Below are 25,190 nucleotides of genomic sequence, written 5' to 3' on the forward strand. Positions count from 1 at the left end.
TCAAGACTATCCTACTTGCTCTTATACTACACTTGACATCAATACATTTTTTTCTTCATTGGAGACCCTTTTGCTAATAGCATGTATACGATAATTACAGAAAATAACTAATTTCTTATTCATATTCTTTCTCATTAAAATTTATTATTCACTGGATAGTTTTCAGACGACTGACTGTAATAGTACATTTGATGTTTATGGAAACATTTTCTTCAAAGAAATGTTAAAATTTACTATTTATACAAACATCATCATGAAGGAGAAATTTTTCAATGAGCAAATAGTTGTTTATTTCGAAATTAGCACAGATCATTTGTTTTTTTCCTTTTTTTTCTCTTTTCTATGAACATTTAACTTTTTCAAAAACTTTGTGTTTCAAAAGTTATTTGTATTTCAAAATTTTCATTTTAGGGTAAGTTCAAATCTTAAATTATGATCACCTCTAAATTTCAGTACCACAGTTTCATAGCCCTCTTTCTCGATTCCAAAAATGACAACTTTCACTGAAGTAGGTTATTACTTTATTAATTATTCAATTTTCCAAAACTTTTTGGCAAGCTTTTGGAACCCCTGTGTACACAGAAATCATCCTTATGAAATAGTACCTTCCATTATGGCCATTTTATAGTTATACAGCTGTTAGTGAATGAAACTTATGTCACTGCCCATTGTGTCTTTATTTCTTTTAATTTTCCTGAATTTTATGTCAACATTCTAAACATAAATTGTGATTTTTCATATTACACACACCTATAACTGGATGTGGCGTACAGAAACTTATGCAACCAACATTAAGGAGTTAAAATATGAATGTCCTTGTAAAGAAGTCAGCATCTAGCAACCAGTAGTCTATATCAGTCAGGATGTGGCACTGGAATCATGCATAAAATATTGTTCATTAACTTGGCGTATGGAAAGTTACTGTGTGAATACATGCTTCTGCATCACGTATTTCTAGTCAGTCAGTCTACTTGGCCTATCAGAGTTATGAGAATTAAAATATTAGTCTGTCACAAGTGAACTATGTGGGATGAGGCTGGTTAGCATAATTTGCTACTGTTTTTCAAATATCTAGACTGCTGCTTGCATCAGTATTGATCATCAGACAGATAACACTGAGTGTAAATAAAGAGGAAGAGATGAAACATTAATTGCTACAATGTGATGTACTTTATTTAACATATATTCATCAAATTCATCATTAGCTGTAGGATAATTGACCATGGAAGACTATGAGATTACTGAAGGCATCTTCCAGGTGAGTTCACTTATAGAATCTCTGAAAGAGAAATAAATAACAGATGGTTTTACTTCTAATGTTACATCTGAAATGTAACACTAACACACATATAACATCATACCTCATTTATAACCCGTTGCAAAAGAACTACAATGTTACCATCAGTTAAAAGCTTTAGCAAGGTCACAAAAGATACCACTGGATACCTTCTGAGACTTAATTCACCTAGAGTTTCATCTGTTACGCTAAAGATAGCTCTCTCTGTGAAGAACCCCTTACAAAAGCCAAATTTGGTAGATGTCAGTAAGTCATTTTGTGTCATATGGTCATAAATCCTATTATACACTACTCTCTGAAAGACTTTCGGAACACTGACAGCAAAGAGATGGGCTGATAATTGGACAGAACATTTCTCGCCCCATTTTTGTGTATGGTCATCACTATTGCATGTTTCAGTCTATCTGGAGATATCCCAGTTTTCACTGACTGGTTACATAAACAGGATAATATGTGACTGATTAAGTCTGCACATGATTTTAAAATCATTTTTGATACTCTGTCATAACCAGAAGATTCTGAGCTTTTAAGTAACATTATGATTTTTTCACTTTCTTTAGGAGTTGTGCTTTTGAAATGAAGTGCTATATCTGGAGTGATTTACATGTGATTTGGTAGCTCTATGGCTTCTATGGGAGACTGTATATTACGGTTCCCTTTTCTTTCAGATACAGTGAGAAAAAAGTTGTTGAAATCTGAGGCTACTACTTTCTGGTTATTCTTGTCTGAACCACCACCAGTGGATTGCAAAGTCCCTGCTTGTTAAGCAGGGCAAATGCATTATGCAGAAAAAATTAATAAGCTGAACAATAAAGTAAAAACCATATGGAACATCATAAAAAGTGAAACAAATAGGAATAAGTTTGGGCTTCCTGATTACACATGTTAGAATTTTCCAGTTATTTTTTGCAATGTAGTTTCACTGCTAGGTTTGTACTAGTCCTTTGTTCTATATACAGATCTCTCTTTTTAGCACATGATGTTTTGATGACAGCTGTTATCTACTCTTTCCTTCCACAACAGGATGATTTCATTTGAATCTGTCCTTGGAGGAAGCAGGCCTCAAAATGTTTGAGAAATAAGTTCAAGACAATGTTTGAATTTCTCATGGTGTAAACTGTTTCTAAATACAAGCTAGTAGATACCACATTTATTACTCTAACATGTTTAACCTTCGTGTGACCATTTATTGTTTTTCTACTAGTGATGAGACTGATAATTTATTATGTCCTGTGTTTTTATGTCATTTAATTTGTGGGGTACAGGAACAGATTATTGATCAAGGTCTAGCTGTGCCCATATACTCCTGTTGGAAATGAGACCATCGGGAGTAGGGTGAAAGTTGACAACAATCGTTCCAATTGTTTGAATGTTGCTATTTTAAAGAAAACTATTTTTAAAATCACCACATACTACAATCTGACTGTTATTCCTATAAAGTTTTGTAAGAACTAATTCTAGCTGTGAGACTGCAATTATTATGATGAACTGAACTTCCAGTGCTAATCTCAGAGAACAGCTTTAAAAATGTTGTTCAGTGCAGTACTAAGCCGCATCTATCGTTTGCCATCTAAGAGTATTGTGAATATATCTTACCACCCTACCCTGCCTAGACTTTGCCAAAAAGCCCTCAATCTGATTGAGATATGTTCACTGAAATCAACCCCTTGCAACTTTCGAATCCATATTCATACTGTATACTTGGCTTTTTTTCATAATATTTATTAGTACCAAGAAATAATAATTAATCTATACACTTTCTATTAACCACAAAAAAGTGAGTCACAGTCCTTGTTAGTTTCCCAGAAAACAGGCTGTAACAATTAAGAATAAATAAACAAAATAAAAAAATACTTGCTATGTTTATCTCCTTTCATTCATCTTCTCTATATGTTCAAATGGTCTCAACATACCTTTCTCAATACTTGACATTACATCTTCATTCATTCCAAGCACTCCCTAAAATTAATTTAACACATGGTACTTAACATGCTAAGTCTTAGTTATATATAGACACTGGATAAAACTTGATATCATACTTAAAATGTGTTATTTATTGATAAAATTAAATCATGGCAGTGAGTGACAAATGCTAATGTGAACAATGGCTTGGGAAGTTTGGGTAAGGCAGTTTTCTATGTTGTTTTGTTTAATATTAGACATGATCCCAGGTTCTCATCAATAAGACAACTTCTCAATTTAATCTTGATCAGCTTCATGTTCAAAAATGATTGTTCACATGAATATGAAGATCCAAATAAGGAAAGAACAGAAAATGCTAGTTTTTACAGCTGACTATATGAGTCAGGAATCCTATAACAGATGTCAAAAATCAACACATCTTCTCTCACCAGGTCATTCAAAGGAGACCATTTCTACTACAATCTAAGTTCACATTTATTTGTCTCCACTTTTCCTTTATCATCACAGAGATTTGCCAAGTTTGAGTCCCATAATTCTTTGTTTTTTAAATTCAGCTATTGCATTTTAATATCACTAATGTTGATATTATGGGAGAAAAAATTAATTTTAGTACTGTAGCATTAAGAGCCTCTTTTCTATAAATAAAGGCCATTGCTGCTTTGCTGTTTCTGAATTCCTGAAACCTGATTAGAAAACCTTCCCTCATATTTAAAAATGATGCTTTTAAAAAACTAATGTCAATATCTGAAATATTTTCTTGGCAACATTTCAACAGTTTCGGAAAGAGAATCGAAGTTTCTCTTTCAAAATCTTGTTCAAAAAGAAAAAGAATTTTTGAAATGTAAAAACTTATTTCAACATTAGAAAAATTCTTTCCTGTCCCCTGTACTTGACGATTAAGATAATTTACATGAAACAACACATCTACCATAAAATAAAATTTTTGGATCCACTGATCATTTATTAGGTCTGGGTAGTAAAACCCTTCTCAATTAAAAATACAGGAAGCAAAACTTTTCAGAATGTTTCCTCTTGGTAACCAATGTATTCTCCAATTCAATTAAAAGTTCTTTAAATTGACATTGATTAAGACCTTCAGCTGTAATTGGCCATCTTCATCAAGAATTCCATACCTTTGCAAATTTCTTCTGTAACTGTCTGCACACAATGAGCTTCTTGGTGAAGACTGTAATGGTAAGTATCTAGTGAATAGCTTTTTTCTTTCGAAATAACAACAAACCCACTTCTGATGACAGTCGAATTTCCTGTCTCTCTTGTTGACACTGAGGCAATTTGAATCAGTGGAATATGGAGCACTCAGTTAAAGCATTTGCTTGGCAAAAATCCTAAAAGTTATTCTTTAAGACATGCAGTTGAAATAAATCAGACAAAAAGTGAAACTTGCACTGTGTCATTCAAGTCACAACAATTGCCAACTACTATTGACAGAGCTGAATCCAATTTATGATCTTCTTCAGTTTGCTGATTTGCTACAATCAAAGACATTATGACTGCTCTAACTTTCACTGTTTTAGTAGGGAATGGCAACTCTTCATATTTTTTAGAATATCTGCTTTGTTCTTAAAATCACAAAATAACTCTTCAGACACATTTAGAAAAAAAAAACTTTTTGTGAGGGGCTTTCATAAAGGAAGTAACACATTATTGTGGCAAACCAGATACCTTTTATAGAATGCTACATTACACTTCAAGGTGACTCACATAAATGACACTATTTTTAAACACAATCACTAAGTCTCTGTAAACAACAGTCAGAATGTTCTACCAGTCATTCAGTTCCTTGATGATAGAAATCAGCTATTTGGTCATGGAGAGCCATTTGAGAACTGCTGTGTGTACATCCTCATTGCCAAAAATATGCGACTGCTGTGAATCAGTTGCCCAACGGTCTGGACATTTTCATCTGTCATTGATGTCAATCACCTTGCTTTCCAATCAGGATCACCAATCTCTGTGTGGCCTTGTTCAAATTACTGGCATCATTCCAGTACAGCTGACTGTGTCCGCCTGCTTAGCTGGGTGGTAATGTGCTCGCCTCCCATGCAAGCAGGCCCGGGTTCGATTCCTGGAGGGGTTGGAGATTTTCTCCACTCGGGGACTGGTTGTGTTGTCCTCATCATCATTTCACCCTCATCACCAGTGCACAAGTCACCCAATGTGGCGTCAAATGAAATAAGACTTGCACTTGGCAGCCGAACTTCCCTGAATAGGGGCCTCCAGGCCAAAGATGCCATACGATCATTTCCATTTCCAGCTGACTGTGACAATGCATTTAGTCCATACAGCATTAGAATTTCATGATGACTATTTGTAATTTAGATGTTTTTCCCACAAGAATCATACAGTCTTGAGTACTTCAACTTTGAAATATACTTCCATTTGTTGCAGCACTTCTTTACCATACTGTGATACTCCTGTTATACATACTGTAGCAGAACTGTGTCTGCAGGAAACCCAGAACATTCAGTCTCTCCTGACAATGCACCATTCTTGATGGGCAAATGTCTTAGCATGAGGTGACACATACAACTTATTTTTGATGTGCCCTTGCAGGGTTGACACAAGTTTCGCTAAGTAAAATTCCCTGATATTCCCCTGATTTCCAGACAAGTTTTGTCATTTTTCCCTGACAATATTGAGATCTGAAAAATATGTAAGAATTTCTGTATTTCTCCTCTGTGTGAGCAAAAATCATATTTTGTAATGAACTATTTTAGGTGGAGAAAGCAGGCCAAATGGTATATATGTTTCATTAAGACCACTGTTGTTATTTTATTTCAATAAAACAGAAAACATTTGGTGAAAAAAATATGCATTTCCTTGGAGTTGCAAGACATATTTAAAATACCTTCACTGTTTTCAGAAATAACCTCAGAAAAAGTAGACCTCCTAAAAGAAGTGTATAAGGCAGGGAAGGGTTGTGTGAACCCAACACTACAGGTGACCACCAATTAAATGTTGATTCTACTATGTTCGTTATTTTCGGTTATTACCCACTGTGTTATGCGTATTATTTTACAGGTATTGTGTGATTTTTCTTCCAAGAAATATAAGAGTACAAAGCATACAGACTGCCAGCAACTGCCATAATTTTCTTCTTCTTATTGTCCATACTTTCTAATATATAAAGTACTTTCAAAATGTACTACAATTAGTAAAATGTCTGTAAAACACTGCACTGTACAACATGCTTGTCGTGAGACAGTCGCAATTCTTCAAATCCATTGCCTGTGGCCTCTGGCCTGCCAAGGATCACTGCAGTCCTGGGTCCATGGATAAACCACAAAAATCTGCTGCATTACACCACACACAGACAGATGTGGCCTGCAGACATATCGCTGAGACTAGATCCAATAGGCAGGGCCTGCACACTAATGGGAAACGACTATCTTCAGATTGGCAGGAGTGATCCATTAGAGGTACCTGCAGAAATGGCCTGTGGTTTTTGCCCATTATGGAAATTCACTCACATGGCCAGTTATTCACGTGTCACAGACTCCATATTGATGAAATGAGACCATGGTGATCAATCTATGCTACGGATAACTTGTGAAAATACTCTGGGAATCAATAGTAATGAGGATAGGTAGCAACTCACCATAAAGATGATTGATGAGTCCCAGACAAGCAGCTAGAACAGTAAATCACACTCTCAGAACTAAATTTTCGGCCATAACCATTGTCAGAATACAAGAGCATAAAACTCATGAACAAATGACCGCCATCTCAGGCCACTGCATCTACAGTCTCTCAGAATCAGATCCAAACAAACCACTCCTCATGCCTCCCTCCCTCTCATCAGCAGCTGTTAGGCTAGTAGTAAGAAGTGGTGGCAACACTGACTGCAAGTTGGGGGGAGTGGTAAGAAGGGGAGAAGCAATAAGAATGAGGAAGTAGAGAAACTTCACTTGTACTCAGCTGCGCCCAGCCAGCAACCATGTGTGACATCTCAGTTAACAAACCATTTCATCTACTGAGACAAAAATGAGATTTTTCCAGTGTGTGTTTTTTTTTCAAATTTCCCTTATATTTCCCTGATTTTCCTGACACATTTGAAATACCCTGATATTCCCTGATTTCCAGAGCTTGTGTGCAACCCTGCCTTGTATATATTCTCAGTCTTTATATGGTTTTTATTTATTATCAGTCTCTTGGCTAACTATAAAACTTGCTACATTAAAATTGTTCAAAGATTGTATTCAGTAATTAAAAGTAAAATTTGAGTTTTCTTGACTCTTCTGAAGTTTCTTAAGTGCTGTCTTCCTTGCAGCACCAACAGGATACTGAATCTACTCACCAAGTGGCGACAGAACACACACATAAAAGAAGCTTGTAGTTAGGCAAACTTTTGGAGCCAATGGCTCCTTCTTCAGGCAGAAGGCTTGAAGGGGAAGGAAGAGGGGTGAAGGAAAAGGACTGGAGAGGTCTAGGAAAAGGGGTAGATTTTGGGAATGTCACCCAGATCCACAGGTAAGGGGAGACTTACCAAGGAGGATGAGAAGGAAATATTGATTGTTGTGGACTGCATTGGACAAAATTTGAAAACCTGAGCACTTAACAGTGGAAGACGCTGTATTACGCAGGACAAAGATTACTGTTTAAAAATTATACATGAGTTAATAAGAGTGAGAAACTAAGTGCACTGTAAGTACAGATGTGGGAGGAGGAAGGTGTAAAAATATATAGGTAAGACAATGAAAGATGTAGAAAACTAAAATGGAGTGAAGAAAATAGTAGTTACTGTGAAGAAATGATGAGACAGCAGAAATTAATGTAAATTAAGGCCAGGTTGATGATGAGAACCAAGGACATGTTATAGCGCTAGTTCCCACTGCCAAGTTCCAAGAAACTGGTGTCTGGGGGAAGAATCCAGATGGCAGTTATGGTGGCACAGGTGTTGAGGTCATGACTGTTATGTTGTACAGCATGCCCTGCAACAGGATATTGCATGTTGCCAGTATACACCAGATGCCTATGTCCCTTCAGCCTAATTGATAATTTGGTGGTAGCCCTGCTGATGTAAAAGGCCAAACAGTGTTTACATAATAGCTGGTATATGATGGGTGTTGTTTCATAGGTGGCTCTCCCTTTGATAGTATATGCTCTGCCAGTTATAGGGCTGCTATAGCAGGAGGTAAGAGAGTGCATAGGGCAAGTCTTGCAGCGGTGACAGTCACAGGGCTAGGAGCCAAAGGGTAGGATGCAAAAGGAGTATAGGGCCTGACAAGAATATTGCAGAGATTGGGTTGGCGACAAAAAAGTTTTCTAGGTTGTTGGGCAAAATTTCAGAGAGAATCAATCTCATTTCAGGGCATGGTTTTAGGAAGTCATAGCCCTGTCAAAGTAGCTGATTAATACGTTCCTGACAGAGATAATACTGAGTCACCAGTGGTGTGCTCTGAAGTTGTTTTTTGGAGGTATCAGCAGTATCAGGATTCAATATGATGGCCCAGGAAATTTGCATTTGAACTAGGCTGGTGGGGTAACTATGTGCAGTGAAGTCTGAGGAGAGAATGATGGTGTATTGCTGTAAAGAGTCTGCATCGTTACGTTTCCTTCGGATGCCAAGGCTGTATGAAAGGGAACGTTTGACATGGAAATGATGGCAGTTGTCAAAATGTAAGCACTGGTGTCTGTTGGCAGGTTTAATTTGTACAGAAATGTGTAGCTGGCCTTTGGTGGGGATGAGACCAACATCAAGGAAAGTGGCATGGGAGTCGGAAGAGGACCATGTGAAATTTAATTGGGAGAAGGTAGTCAGAGATTCCAGGAATTTTAGAATGTCAGCCTCACCATGAGTCCATATGGTAAAAATGTTATCAGTGTATCAAAACCAAACCAGGGGCTGAAGACTTATGGATCCTAGGAAAGCCACCTCCAAGCAACCCATGTAAAGGTTGGCATAGGAAGCAGGCATCCTGGTTCCAATGGCCGTACCCCTGATCTGTTTGTATGTCTGCCCCTCAAAGGTGACGTATTTGTTGGTAAGTATACTGTTTATTAAGAGAGTAGGAAGGATGTCATAGGTTTGGAATCAGGTGGGCGCTGACTGAGGAAATGTTCAGCAGCAGACAGACCATGTATGTGGGGGACGTTGGTATAGAGGGAGGTGGCATCAATGGTGACAAGCAAGGTTTGTAGTGGGAGTAGGATTGACATGGATTTCGGACAATCTAGGAAATGGTTGGTATCTTTGATAAAGAGGGGAGTCTTTGTAGTATGGGTTGCAGGTACTGATCAACTAAGATTGATATAAATTCGGTGGGGATGAATGGGCATAGGCAGAGGGTGTATACTGGAAACATGCAACTTCCTGTTGCAGAGCGTGCTCTACAACATGACAATCGTGACCTTGGTGCCTGTTTCACCACATGTGCATTCTGTATTCTTCTCCCAGACACCAGTTTTTCGGAACTCCAGGGTGGGAACTAGTGCTATTTTTCACTCCGGCCCATCATATACAATGCACTTTACATTCTTATTTACTCATGCATAATGTTTAAGGACTAATCTCTGTCCTGCATATTATCCTGTCTTCCACCTTTAAGCTCTCAAGTTTTCAAATCTCATCCAATGCAGCCTCCAACAATCAGTCTTTCCTTCTCATCCTGTGTGGGATGCCCACAGTTCTGGGTGACTGATCCAAAATCTACCCCTTTTCCTAGACCTCCCTAGTCATTTTCCTTCATCCTTCTTCCTTCCCCTTCAAACCTTCTGCTTTCTGCCTCTGGCTCCAAAAGCTGGCCTAATTACAACCTTCTTTTATATGTGTGTTCTGCTGCCACTTGGTGAGTACATTTTTCATCTACCCAGTTAAATTATTCTGTCAAAAATTGATTCTTTTTGTTGTTACAACAGGATACTGAGTGGTAAGTGACATATGTTTAGTACAGTGTGTCCAAGTTTGAGTTCTTGTTAGAAGATAATTATGCTCTGACAAGTAACACAGGAATATGATTTAACTACTGAATAAACATAATATTCTCAATCTACTGACCTTTAAATTCACTGTTTTTGTTTTTCATTTTTATTTGCTTCATCTTTGTAGCCATGTCAAACAGGGCACCTAAAAATGTTGCATTTGATAGTAACTAAGCCACCAACAAACAATAATTACACTTAATAAATTCACTGTTTACAGCTGATTGGAAAAATACAGACTTTTTATGCTTCCAGTACATATTTTTGTACCACTGCACAATGAGACTGCTAACTGATGGCTTACTTATCTCATGCATGAACTGCACACACAGGCCCCTCACACTTAGGATAACTGGAACATCATGGACCCCCAAATGTTCAGAATGGTTGTGAGAATAAAAGTGTCTCTGGAGGGAGAATCTTGGAAGGGAGACAGGTGGAACTGTCAAACACAAGGTGTGAATTTTAACAACAGTTCTAGGCTTTTCTGTGGGGACACATCCTTGGTAGTAATATGTTATAGAATAGGATTGAAAGATACTACTTGATGATATACATTGACATTTTATCTTTCTGGAAATGTATGTGAGTGCCTGCACACAATATTTTGTAGAAGAGCTATACTCAAGGAACCGAAGAGCCACATGTGGCTTCTGAGCCATGGTTTGTCAACCTCCGCTGTAGGCCATAACTCCTTTTCCATTGACAAGTACAAGTGCTTTATTCATCTTTACATGTATTTTTACATGTATTTTTACATGTAATCATTGTTGACAAATAAAAAGATTCAATAAATGTTAATAAGTACAAGAAAATAATACATTCCAGATACACTGTATGATTACATAAATAATAGTACTAATAAATAATTACATACTGTATGACTTATAAGATAGTTGCACTGTATAATCTACTCATGAGTTGCGCCATATACTTTGACAGAGGTGTGTACATGATGCACATAAAAGTCATATAAATGTAAACATTTGTACAAATGTGCATTTTTACTATCTATTATTCATTTTAAGAACTATTAAAATCAGTGGAGCATTTTGTGTGTGAACATGCCCATTGCACAAGGTGTTTTCCATCTGTATATGGTTATACTTTTAAAAAAGACCATGTATAATGTGCTGTGTATTCTCCACTGCAATGACAATGGGTATGCGTAATAAACTCATAATGGAATATGACTTATAATCAAAAAACTTTCTTAAGTCTATGCCAATGTGTTATGTTATGGATCAGAAGATGACAGTTTTAACTGTCGAAACTAGTCATCAATAATAAATATTAGTTGTTATGACCTTGACTATAAAAAGCTTTTCAAGCTAAATATTTCTCAATGGAGAAATTTCAGACAAAATTTGACAATATAGAAGCAGTGAAATCAAACGTGATGGAGGTTCTGAACGAGCTGACAGAGGCAGACATCCAGCACTGCTCTGAACAATGGAAAACTCATATGAATCGTTTCAGGGATCAACAAAGGAGGGTACATTGAAGGTGATAAACTTTGTAATGTAATTGGTGGTCAATAAAATATCTTAGAGCACCAGCCTGGTTATCTAAATTCTATATCTCATATGTAGTTTTATGGCAACAGAAAATGAAACCAACGGGGAAGAGGAGATAAAAGAGCACATCACCCTCTTACCATACATGCATGACATCCCTGAACCTGTGGATAGAGTTCTCTGCTGAGAAGACAAGAAGCCAATCTACCAAAGAAGCAATGGAATCAGAGACATGCTAGGGTACATGAAAGTTGCTGATGACAATCTACACATGCAGGGAAAATGATAAATGATGAATAATATACACTGGTCATACAGCGTGACCTAAGAGCACACATTTCACACAACATAAGAGGCACTTACAGCTCAGACATGACAGCAAATCAGATGTACAATACCACATAAGTGCAGAAAAACTACAGGTGCTAGCTAGGTGGCTAATTACTCTTAAGAGAAAAATACAAGAGGCCTTTGATACGGTGAAGCAGTGTGCCAACACAAATCACCATGATAGATACAGGCTCACATGATCTTTACTGTCAGCAGTTGTCATGCTATGGGCCAAAGTGCTCCCAAGGTTAGTACAAAAGGTTTGGCAGTAAATGTAGTGGCTGAAGGCACATTTTCATTGGGTTGTCTCATATATGACCAGGATTCATGGGGAACAGTAATATGTCATTTTGCAGGCTTGCATCTCATTCACCATCACTAGCTAATAGGAAATAGAATAAAAAACTAATATCAGAAAGGGTATCAGTTCCCATCTCTTTACTCCCATCATATAGCCAAAAGCTGAGTTGAAATGATGTGCTACAGCAATTGGCACTAAGGAGCAGGATGAAATGATATTATACAAAATCTGAATCTGACACTGGCATAGTTATAAATATGGAGACTATTTGTAACAGTAGCTGAAACACTGGTCTATACAACAAAATGAAAATGTTTTTACATACCTGTAAAAGCTTTATTGAAAATGATAAGGGCTATGGAAGCATATGCTCACACATATCTAACCTGAATGGACAGGAAGTCTACAGAAACATTTGCCTCCAGCCAGTCATGATTTATAACCAATTCTCTTCATTCTTCTAATAAGATATGGAGAAGAGTTGCACTGAAGTTTAGAAAGTGGGGGTTAGGTACTTGCAGAATTAAAGCTGTGCTGCCACCTTGTGAGATGTGCTTGGATAGCTCAGTGCTTGCAACAACTACCCTTGAAAGACTAGGTTACAGCTTTGAGTGACAATACACAACCAGTTTCAATATTCCAGGAAGTTTTGGGTGCTAATTATATCTGGACACGAGCCTGCAGTCGAGAAATTTCTCAGTTAAAATACCACTGCAGTCCACACTATTAAAGTGAACATATTTGCCCAGCAAACTATTAATTTTAACAACTTATGCTCTGCAATCTGGAATATGGCAATTTTTCCAAACAATATGCAACTGCCTCCAACACAGTGACTGCAGAACAATAAAATTATTCGCAGACAGAAAAAGAGGAAATGCTTATCAGTTATATGCTGAAAATGTTTCAGCTGTTCTTGTACAGTAAAAAAATTTCTGTTATTAACTAATCACTAACATTTAATAACACTGTATGGGCCAAAAGCCAGGTTACCACAGAAAAAGTCCAAAGGCTACAATGGTGATAATTATTTTAAGATTATCCTACTATCAAATTTTGAACTCGCTAACAAACTTGTCAGAACGAATCATTATTACAGCTTCAAATGGGCCTGGGCCAGTAAGTAAAGTATCATGTTTTTAGCCAGGCAGTGGAGAGATCTGTTGAGTCCAAACATTTCTGGTGACCACGGCTGCCAATGGAGTGAGATCAAGCATTCATTCTGCATAAAGTATCAGACACTTTACAAGTTTTGTTGCAATGGACAAATCCAGAGTGACATTTGGCAGTGTCTTCACCTAGATTTTTACATGTCTATTATTACACAGTACATAACTCTATATTCTTGACCTATTATTAAAATTATTATCTGCTATTCTGATTCTCATCACTAATGCCAAAGTTGTAATTTCAGTTTTGTCACAAGTACAATATTTGCAATTGAGGGGTTACTCCAAGTGATAACATCAGTTGATGGTCTGCAGTTCACAATTGAAGTACTTAAAAAATTTTGTGAACAGAATGGAGTTAGACATGTACTTGCTCTGCCATCTCACCTGCAATCTTATGGAGAGGCCAAAAGACTAGTTAGTGCCTTCAAGAAGTACATGCAGTTGCTGTTCTGCACTCACCTAAAGATGCAACTCTCATAACATTTCTCCGTAAACACAGGTCAATTTCAAGATGCAACAAGAGTCCTGCAAAACCATCACACAGCAGGGAATCCCATGGTCTGCTAGCCACCATATGTCCTAGCATCAGCAATTTCTAGAACAGATCTATCATCAGTAAATACTTCTTTTGTGCCATCCAGATTGGGCAGAAGGAGGGCCAATGTCCATAAGCAACATCCATGTAATGTAGAGGCTGAGAGAAGTCACCAGTGGAACCATCAAAATCAGCTGTGCTGCCACCCTTCCACATCGGGTTGCCATTATCTGCCCATTTTAAAATACATGTAAATTATAAAGTTCCAACACCTTTTACAGCACAAAGAGGAACATGCATAAAATTATTGCCTACCAAGGAATATTATTGAATGCAGTCCAAGCTATTGGAGTCAGACTGCTGCTCTGACCACATTAATTTGTTTACTTATTTATCAGGTTCCATGTGACCATGAAAGCTAAAGTTACTTGGTCATGGAATGAGCCAAGTCTGGAAACATACTTTTTCTGTACTATAACCATTGGAAAACATGTTGGTAACATGGCCACTTTTACAAGTAACTGATTAGGTATGATCGAGTACATCACTTGTTTTACAATTCCACTCATTAATATCTACAAAAAATTGTTTGTGCACTCCACTGGTTCTCTTCAACATGATGCAGTATGGTCTCTTCTAGTTCAGGTGTGTGGTGTCTCCTTGGACCAACACAGTCATGCCTACTGACAGTGAAGGTAGACTTTCTCAAAGCTGTTGTATAATTGAGGTGAAAAGTGTATGCAATAGAATCAGACATTGTGAAGGATGCCTGATGAAAAGGGTATACAATGGAATTGGACATTGTGAAGGACAATCTTGATAAAGGCGATGAGTAGCTCTTCCTTTACCATAGGCTTCACCATTCAGAAGTATCAGGTCAGTGTATCATGCATACATGTACTCAACCGTGTTGCTCTAACACTCATAGCCAAGTGAATGAGGCTCAAATCAGGTCAGAGAGGTAGGACAGATGTCAAATGACATCAGCCGATCCAAAGTAACCACCCCCCACCAAGACTACCATGTTACATACCTACCTATCAACCCTGGTTCCAAATGGTTGTAGCATGGAAACATTACATTTGTTACATTTCTGGACACGAGTTCCTGTTCAGAATATTATGTGTCCACCCCTCTACAAGTTCTACAAGTTTGCAATCGGAATTCTCAAGCAGCCTGTAAAACATCACATGAAATAATAGAATGAGAATATGAAAAGTAAACCAGTCTTCATCTTTCATAGTCAAAGAGATTGGAAATCATTCTTATAGTGAAGATAACAGGATTCAGTTTCTGCACAAGGTCATACATAAGATACTTCCAAGAAAGCCTTCCATCTAGCATCAGTCCTAAGAATTTAAAACAGTTGTCTTCTCTGTTTGACCATCTTCATATAATAAAATTTCACTTTTACAAGATTCCATGTCAGCACTGTGTTTTGCTACAGTTGCTTTACTGAGTTCTCTAAAACCACATGCTGATGATACTGATTACCCTACTAGCTACATCATTTACATTACATTCAATGTCTTTCACAATAACACATGTGCCATCTGCAAACAGGAAAATTTTCATTCCACTTGTCATGTTTGTCAACTCTTTAGATTTCTACTTGTGGGGCACTTGAATGAAGTCATATGTGTTGAGTCCATCCCACATCTTCAGACATGAGAACAATGTGTTCATACTGCCTGTGACATCATTCAGTTGCGAGATGGCACATTTGAACATGTGCTTCACCCACTGTTGCATTGTGTTTGCACATGCTTAAAGGTCCGTGGGTGGCACTTTGAATATCTTGTCTAATGGTGGTCTCATCACAGCATGTCATGCACTGCACAATAGTGTACAGACATGAATTAATAAATACCTGTAGCAAAGACACCATGCATTTGCAGCCACATTTCCATTTGATCTTTTTTGCTCCTTTCCTCTCAAACATCATTTCCTGCAGTTCATCCCCATTTAGCAAAATCATCTTGTACATCAAGCAAAGCACTGGACCTAGAACAGAACCCTGTGGAACACCTGCACTTTACATCTACATGTACATGGACATCTACAACTACATCTATACTCAGGAAACCACTGTGAGGTGTATTAGAGAAGGTATGTCTCATTATATCAGTTATTAGGGTTTCTTCCTGCTTTATTCACAAGATGGGAAGAATGACTGTTTGAATGTCTCTGTGTGTGCAGTAATTATTCTAGTCCTATGCTCACAATCCCTATATGAGCAATACATAGGGAGTTGTAGTATATTCCTGGAGTAATCATTTAAAGCCAGTTCTTGAAACTTTGTTAACAGACTTTCTTGGGATAGTTTATGTCTACCTTCAAGAGTCTTCCAGTTCAGTTCCTTCAGTATCTCTGCGACACTCTCCCTTGGATTAAACAAACTAGAGACCATTTGTGGTGCTCTTCTCTGTATATGTTCAATATCCTCTGTTAGCTCTATCTGGTATGGGTCCCACACATGAGTAATATTCTAGAACCAGTCGCACAAGTGATTTGTAAGTTCTTTGTAGATTGATTGCACTTCCCCAGTATTCTACCAATAAATCAAAGTTTACCACCTGCTTTACCCATGACTAATTCCATTTCATATCTCTACAAAGTGTTGCACCCAGGTATTTGTATGAGTGGCTGATTCCAACAGTGACTCATTGATATTATAGTGATAGGATACTATGTTTTTGCGTTTTGTGAAGTGCACAATTTTACATTTCTGAACATATAAAACAAGTTGCCAACCTCTTATCAAGATCTGACTGAATATTTACGCAGTTTCTAGAGGGGATACTAGTTCATTACAGATTACTGCATAATCTGCAAAAAGCCCGATTTTACTATTAATATTGTCTGCAAGGTCATCAATATGCATCATGAACAGCACGGATCCCAACACACATCCTTGGCCAAAGTTACTTCTACATCTGATGAGGACTCTCCAGCCAAGATAACATACTGCGTCCTCCCTATCAAAAATTTCTCAATTCATTCACAGATTTCACTTTATACCCAATATGGGTGTACTTTTGACAATAAGTGTAGATGTGGTACTGAGTCAAATGCTTTTTGGAAATCAAGAAATACTGTACCTACCTGGCTGCCTTCATAAAAAGTTTTCAGTATGCCATGTGAGAAAAGTGCAGGTTTGGTTTCACATGATCGATGTTTTCAAAATCCCTGCTGGCTGGCATTGAGAAGGTAATTCTGTTCAAGATATCTCATTATCTTTGAGCTCAGATTATATTTTAAGATTCTACAACAAATCAATGTCAAGGATACTGGACGGTAGTTTTATGGATCACTTTTACTAGCCTTCTTGTAAATGGGTGTGACCTGTGCCTCTTTACAAGAAGTAGGCACAGTTTTTTGTTTGAGGGATCTATGATAGATTGTAGTTAGAGGGGGCTAACTAAGCTACAAATTCAATATAGAATCTAACAGGGATCCCACCAGGCCCTGGAGCTTTCTTCAATTTTAATGATTTCAGCTGTTTCTCAATGACACTAATACTTATTCATTCATCTTTTCAGTCATACAAGGATTAAATTGAGTCAATTCTCCTTGGTTTTTCTATGTAAAATAACATTTGAAAATGGAGTTAAGCATTTCATCTTTTGCTTTTCTAACCTCAATTTCAGTCCCTGTCTCATTCACTAGGAACTGGACACTAACTTTGGTGCCACTAACAGCTTTTAGATATGACCAGAATTTCTTTCGGTTCTGTGTAAAATCACTTGACAATATTCTGCTACAATAGTCATTGAAGGCAATACACATTACTCTCTCAACAGCCAAACACATTTCATTCAGCATCTCTTTATCTATAGTCATTTGCTTTGTTTACACCTTTTATGCAGTAATCTCTGTTTCTTTACAAGTTTCTTTACAGTGACTTTATCCCATGGAGGTTCCCTCCAATTATGAACTGTTCTACACGGTACATATCTATCCAGTGCACGGTCAACTATTCTTTTAAATTTGAGCCAGAGTTCCTCTACATGCTCCTGCCCTGTACTGAGAGTTTCCAATTCTTCATTGAGATATGATATTACTGATGTTTTATCTAGTTTACTGAACGTATATATCTTCCTGCCTGTTTTAATTGTTCTTTGTACTTTGGTAATCATTGTTGCTACAACCACATCACGGACACTGACACATTTCGATGCAGACATCCCCAAAGAGGGAAGGTCTATTTGTTGCCATTAGATCCAATATACTTCCATCATGACTGGGGTTCTGGATAGTTTTCAGGGAAGGCACTTAGTAAAGTTTCACAGGATGTCTTACCACTCCCTCCACTAACAAAACGGTACATTTCTCAATTAATTGTTGGATAATTAAAGTCTCCACCAATGGTTATAGTATGATTGGGAACTAATGTACAAGTGAACTGAGGTTTTCTCTAAAGTTTACAGTTACATCAGGAGATGAGTCTAGCAGGTAATAAAAGGATCCATTTATCATTTTATGCCATCCCTGATTCTGAGTCTAGCCCAAATAATCTCACAAGCAGCTTAAATTTCTACCTCAGTGGATTTGAGTATCTTGTCTACCGCAACAAATACACCATGTCCATTTCCTATTTGCCTATATTTTTGATATACACTTAAATTTTCCCAAAAAATCTCATTGCTATCAATTTCAGGTTTCAACTATCTGTCTGTACCTAGTATTATGTTAGCTTAACTGCTTGTCATGAGTGCTTCAAACTCTGGCAATTTGTTGTAAATGCTTCAGCAGTTTACCATTAGAATTTTAATACTCTCACCTGTGAGAGGCATTTATTTCAATCTTACAGTGGTACTTCTTGATTTCCAACAACTGTCACTATCTGGATTGGATGGAGAGTTGTCTAATCTAATAAACTCTTGTGTGCAGCCCACACACAATCAGCTACCTGAGTAGCAGCCTCTAAGGGTTAGTGCACACCCGACCCATTTAGGAGCACCCAACAGTTCTCAACCCCACAGTGCAAGTCCATGAAGTCACAGCCTATCTTGTCAGAGAACTTTCAAAGTCTCTGGGTCAGTCCTTCCACTCGACTCAGAACCAAAGGGCCATGATCAGTTTTGAGGACAATGCTGAAAATTGTGAGGTTCACTGAAACTCCATGTGCAAGTCTGGTTTCCTCAACCTTCTCCAACAGTCACTGGAATAACCCAAGAATGACCTCAGAGCCCAGGCGACAGGCATCATATGTTCCATCGTGCACCACGATCTGCAGCTGGTTGCACATGTTCCCTCAATGGCTGCTGGAATAGTCTTTTCAAAATGTTGAATGAGATCCTCAGGCATACATACTCAGTGTATCTGCTGTCTTTTCCTATCCCTTGCTTTGATTTCCCTAAGGGATACAATCATTAGCCATACATTTGAAATAACGATGGTTAATAGACCTCTATCCTTTTGTGTTTGCCTCCTCCTGACACCGCACAAAATTGGTTTCCCAAACATAGGTAAAATGAACCCCACTCGCTCAGATTCAGCTTTAGTGAAAGACAGCAACCCAGACTTATTAGTTAGAGTGATTGGTACAACACCCGAGTACTCCCTTATCCCCAACCATCCTGTACACAATGCCTAGATCTGCCACTGACAGGCCACTCAAGTCAAATTGATAAGTAATGGCAGGTCCTGTACTTTCTGCAGAGGTGACAAGATCAACAGGAGAGGGTAGTATGAGGGTGATTTGAAAATTTCTTGGAACGCAACAGAAAAAAAAAGTACTTATGTCACTGAAACATTTTTTATTTTTCAATGTAGTCTCCTTGCAGAAAATGCACTTGGTCCAACAAAGTTCCAGTGCCTTGATCCCATCATGAAAATGAGTTTCCTCCAGGCTTGCAAAGTTGTTGTCAACTTCAGCTATCAATTCTTTATTTGAAGTGAATCTTTGTCCACTAAGAAAAATTTTCAGTTTTGGGAAGAAATGGAAGTCTTACGGAGCCATATCAGCTGAATAAGGTGGGTGTGGCAACCATTCATACCTTAGTTCATGTAATTTTGCCTTGGTGATTGCATATGTGTGCGGGCACACATTGTCTTGATGGAAGATGAATTTCTTCCTTGCTAAACCTAGCCTTTTTTGTGTATCTTTTGTTGCAATTTCGTCCAGGAGGTTAGCATAGTAGTCTCCAGTAATATGTCCATTCCCATGCATTTTTGATCCAGCATTAAGAGTCATGCCACCAATCTTGTAGATAATTTTTTCATTTCTAATTCTTCAGTTAAAATGTGATATACCCTTTCACATGACATCTGGCAAGAGTGAGCAATTTCATGCACTTTCAATCAGCGATCCTCCATGACCATTTGTGCACGTTTGCAATGATTTCTGGAGTAGTGACACATCTTCGCCGACCAATACGCGAATCATCATCTAAGCTCTCCCAACCAAATTTAAATTCATTTGTCCACTTGGCAACAGTTGAATATGAAGGAGCAGAGGTCCCCAGTGTATTCTGGAAATCAGCATGAATGTTCTTTGCTTTCATACCTTTCTCTACGAAGTACTCAATCACTGCTCGAATCTCGATTTTTTCCATCTTCACAAATCACTACACAGGAACAACAACAGAACCATGGGACACCACTACAGCTCTCTTCCAGGAGCACTGACATGGCACATATTTCCAGGCAACAGTCCAAGGAATATCACATGAACAACTGGTTGCACTAGTGCTGACCCCTCGTGGATATTCCGAGAACTTTTCAAACCACCCACGTACTTGAGGTACCTCTGGTACAGGTATCACTGGTACACAGCTCTCAGGAGCTCTTCCAAAACACCGATTTGCAGCAGCTGCCAATCATTTGACATTAGTCAGGGCAATTTACAGCCACTTACAAACAACAGTCAACTCATCCTAAGTTCAAGAACAGCCTTCATAGTAGGGCTGCATTTTGGCTGGTGCAAGACAGTGAACAAATAACTTTAAATTAAGCCCACTGATTATCTTTAAATCTGTTGAGCCAAAATGTTGGTAATTCCCTATAAGAATCAATATAAATACACAAAACAAGATTTCTGATAAGGCAAGACAAAAAGCTGTGATAAAAACTTCTAGTTTCTTAAAACATTTTGAGGTTGATTGTAATTGTTATCAAACTTGAAAACAAGAGTTAATTTATGATAAATGCAGATAATATCTGTGACTACACCTCTTCAAGGGAAAACTAGATGTAACACAACATTTTAGTTAGGAAATCTGCTACAGTAACTAAATCACAAACATTGATTTGCTACAATATGGTCATAGATTATGCAAAGGACAATGGTAGCTTCCAAACATTCTAAAAATACACATTTATTTGCATTGATTTATAATGAAGTTCAGGAGTGATGTGTTTTTTGGCAGAACTGTGAAACACAAATGCTGATTTGCTACGAAATAAACTATGTATCCCAAAGACTCACACGGGTAACTTATGAAACTATATTTTTGTAAGCATCTGAAAATTCTCAGAATAACCTATTTCTCATGTAAACTGTACAATAAAGTTAGGGAACGATTCTTTTGAATGAGGACAGACCTACTGTCCACAAACTTTTAAAAGACCACAATTAAGTTTAAACCTACAATTATCTATAACAGTATGAGTTTATCACAGCACTTAAAAATGTTCAAAATTTCACAATATATCACAAAGCATATGAGTGTTGGTGCAATCAATGAAAGACTATGCAGATACAATGCGAGCAGTAAAAGTCTAGAACTTTAAATTTGTAAGCAATCTTGTATGCATGGCCTTCCACAAAGGAAAATTCCTGAGTCAGCTTTTATATATAAATAAACAAGCATATTGCATGGATTTTTCATGTAGCTGATTCTGTACACATTTCTACACAGGCAAGCTGAAGAACAACAGTGCAGCATAAGTATATCTCAATCAAAATTACTAAAATATGCAGCACCAACAAAGTATGTCTTCTGACTATTGCAAATAACAATGCCAACAGATATGACCTTCCCCCCACCCCCACCCACAGTCAGATTCGAGTCTCTTCCCTGTTTGTTGGCACTGGAAGGAAACTTTCTGCTCCCAATTATGCAAGTATTGTTGAGCCTTTTCTCTAATCCCATAACATTCCAGCTGATGCAAAACTATTGCATTTTCCACAAAATCAAATGCTATTGTTAAATCAAAGAAAATATCTACTGTCCTCAATGTATCATTTAGCCCTGATTTACCACATACACAAAAGAATTAATAGCTTTTTTTGTGGACATTCCCCTCCTAAAGCCAAACTGAGAGTCAAGCAACAAATTATATATACTACTCTTGTACACTTTTTCACAAACTTTTGGAAACTCTGGAAGCAAAGAAATTTGTCAGTAATAATCTATGTTATCTCTTTCACCCTGATGAAAGAAACCACAGTCCTGAATTCACTGGTTCCAGACCTTACCCTAGATGATCAGCAGTGGTTGCCCCACTGGAATCTTCAATGATCTTTCCTTTGTCCACCCTCCCTAACAAGAACTAGCATAAAGTTAGGTGCCATCTTTGAGGAGGGGGTGATGTTGTATCCAGTGGGATGATGTTGAAACAGAAGAAATATATATACTCCACTCAGAAAAGTGCTATTACTGGGCATGTGAGTCCACATGCACAACTTCATCTACAAAGGAATATCTCTTGCTGCAACCTAAAATCAGAATTCAACAAGCTAGCTGCAACCTATTTCTGGTCACCATCATGCACACAATAGTGATGGATCATCACATTTCCTGTTATAGCTACTACGAACTTGAGACTTTGCTTTAGAGCACAATTCTTCTTGCTTCTGTTTCCTGTAGATAGCCCAGTCTGCTCTTATGTTCTACAACTGAGAAAGACTGATTTCATTGGCAGTTTTGTATAGTGTTTACTTTCATGTAATAAAGCAGCAGTTCTGCACATAAAGCACCTTTACCATTACCATATCTCTCTATAGACTTGATGCAGACAATACAAATTTACACAGTAGATTTTATTGTTGACTATATTATAAAAAAATAGATTGCTACTAACAGTTGACATGATGAGTTGCAGAAAGGCATGATGAAATGACTATTTCATATAAGCTTTCAGCCACAGCCTCAGAAAAGAAAAATACACACACATTCACAGAATGAAGCACACTGCACACACACTACATACATAACAACTATCTCCAGCTGCTCCAGCCAGAATACAGCTGAAACACACTGAATGGTAGCAACAATCCAGAGTGCAGCAGGGAAGGGGAAGGGATAGCAGGATATGGGTGGGGAAAGAGGAATCAGCACTGACTGGCAGAATGTGTAGGGACTGGAGGTGGCAGGACAGGGCCTCCAGATGCAGCATCAGGAGGCTGTGGAGGAGGAGAGGACGAGAAAAAAAATGGGGAGAAGAAAGGAGAGGAGGAAAGATGGGAACTAAGACTAATAGGTGAGCTGGCTGAGAGCAGTGCACAGTTAAAGCAAGGGTTAGTGAATTGTGAGGAGATGACAGGGTAGAGGGGTTGGAAACAGTTGGGTGGAGACTTTGTGTACAGTACTGTAGGTCAAGGCCAGGATAATTTCAGGAGAGGAGAATGTGTTGTATGGATAACTCCATCTGCACAGTTCAACAAAGATTGTGGTGGAGGAGAGAATCAATACGGACTGGGTCATGAAGCAGCCATTGAAATCAAGCACATTACAATCAGGTGGATGTTGTGCCACAGGGTGGTATGACAGTGGCCATTCATAATGGTGGACCAGCTGGCTGGTAGCCATACCAATATAAAAAGCTGAACAGTGATTGCAACAGAACTATTACATGGCGTGGCTGCTTTCACAGGTGGCTCAGTCAGCCTCTGATGGGATAGGATAAGAATGTAACAGGACTGAAACAGGAAGAGCTGGGTGCATAGATTGGGCAGATCTTGCACCTGAGCCTTCCATAGGGATATGATCTCTGTGGCAAGGGTTGTGATTGGGAGTGGCATAGGGGTAGACTAGGATGTTGTGAGGGTTAGATGGGTGACAGAACACTACTTTAGGAGGGAGTGGGAAAGATCTTGGGTAGAATGTCCCTCATTTCAGGACATGATCATAGATAATTAAAGCCCTGACAAAGGATGTGATTTAGTTGTTCCAATGTGGGGTGGTACTGGGTGATGAAATAGGTGCTCCTTTATAATTGATTCTTGGGGATGGAGGGAAGATGGGCAGTGAGTGGAGATACAGCACAAGAAATCTGTTCACAAACTAGGTCTGGAGCGTAGTGCATTTTTAGAAGGTCTTTATGAGATCTTCAGCATACTGGGGAAAGGAGCTCCCATAATTGCTGATATGCTATCCCCAGGTGACCAGGCTGTGTGGAAAGGATTGCTAGGTTTGGGATGGATGGCAGCTGTCAAAATGTAGGTATTGTCATTGGTTGGTAGTTTCAGTGTGGACAGAGGTGTGGATGGAGATATCAGAGAGTAGGAGGTGAACGACCAGGATGGTGGCACATTGGTTTGAGGAGGATCAACTGAAGTGGATGGGAGAGAAGGTACTGAGGTTGTGAAGGAATGAGGATAGAGTGTCCTGGCCCTGAGTCTAGATGATGGTGATACCATCAAAGAGCCTGAAGCAGAACAGGGGTTTGGGATTTGGGAAGCTAGGAAGGTTTCCTCTTGATGGCCCATAAACAAATTGGCATAAGAGAATAACATGTGGGCTGCCCATAGCTGTACCACATATTTCTTTGTATATCTCCCCTCCAAAGGAGAAACTGAATCCCTTGCACTCCAGCACCTGGAAGAGAATACCAGACACCAATTCCAGCCTGCTAACATCCTTCTGCCAACTTCGGGCAACAGTGTCCAAACCCCACCCCTATCCTACCCACCGTGTTTCTCCACATCAACACCACATAGCACCCAGATTCTCCCTAGTGGACCTTTTCAACTTGTCCCACCTCCCAAAGCTCCTTTCCAACACTCCACTAAATTCAGAACTGAACAGTACCAGGACACCTTTCCACAAAAATCCACAGCCCCACAGAAGTTTCAGTTCCATCCAAAGGCCTCACCTACAGCTCCACACCAAAATTTAACCAAGTTTGATCTGTCAAAGGCCGACTCTCCTTCTCCAGATCTCTACAATGGAAACACTTCTTTGCCACCAATCCCTCTAACCAAAGCCAATGTCCTGCCACTCAT

At 38.4% G+C, this 25,190-nt stretch overlaps 1 protein-coding gene across 1 annotated transcript in view; it reads right to left on the reverse strand.

Annotated features, from left to right (window-relative positions):
* LOC126235210 (glycerol kinase-like) overlaps positions 1-25,190 on the reverse strand; it is a 197,799-nt gene that overhangs the window by 66,685 nt on the left and 105,924 nt on the right. The window lies entirely within an intron of this gene.

The sequence above is a fragment of the Schistocerca nitens genome, chromosome 2, assembly GCF_023898315.1.
Source record: "Schistocerca nitens isolate TAMUIC-IGC-003100 chromosome 2, iqSchNite1.1, whole genome shotgun sequence".
Classification (NCBI taxonomy): domain Eukaryota; kingdom Metazoa; phylum Arthropoda; class Insecta; order Orthoptera; family Acrididae; genus Schistocerca; species Schistocerca nitens.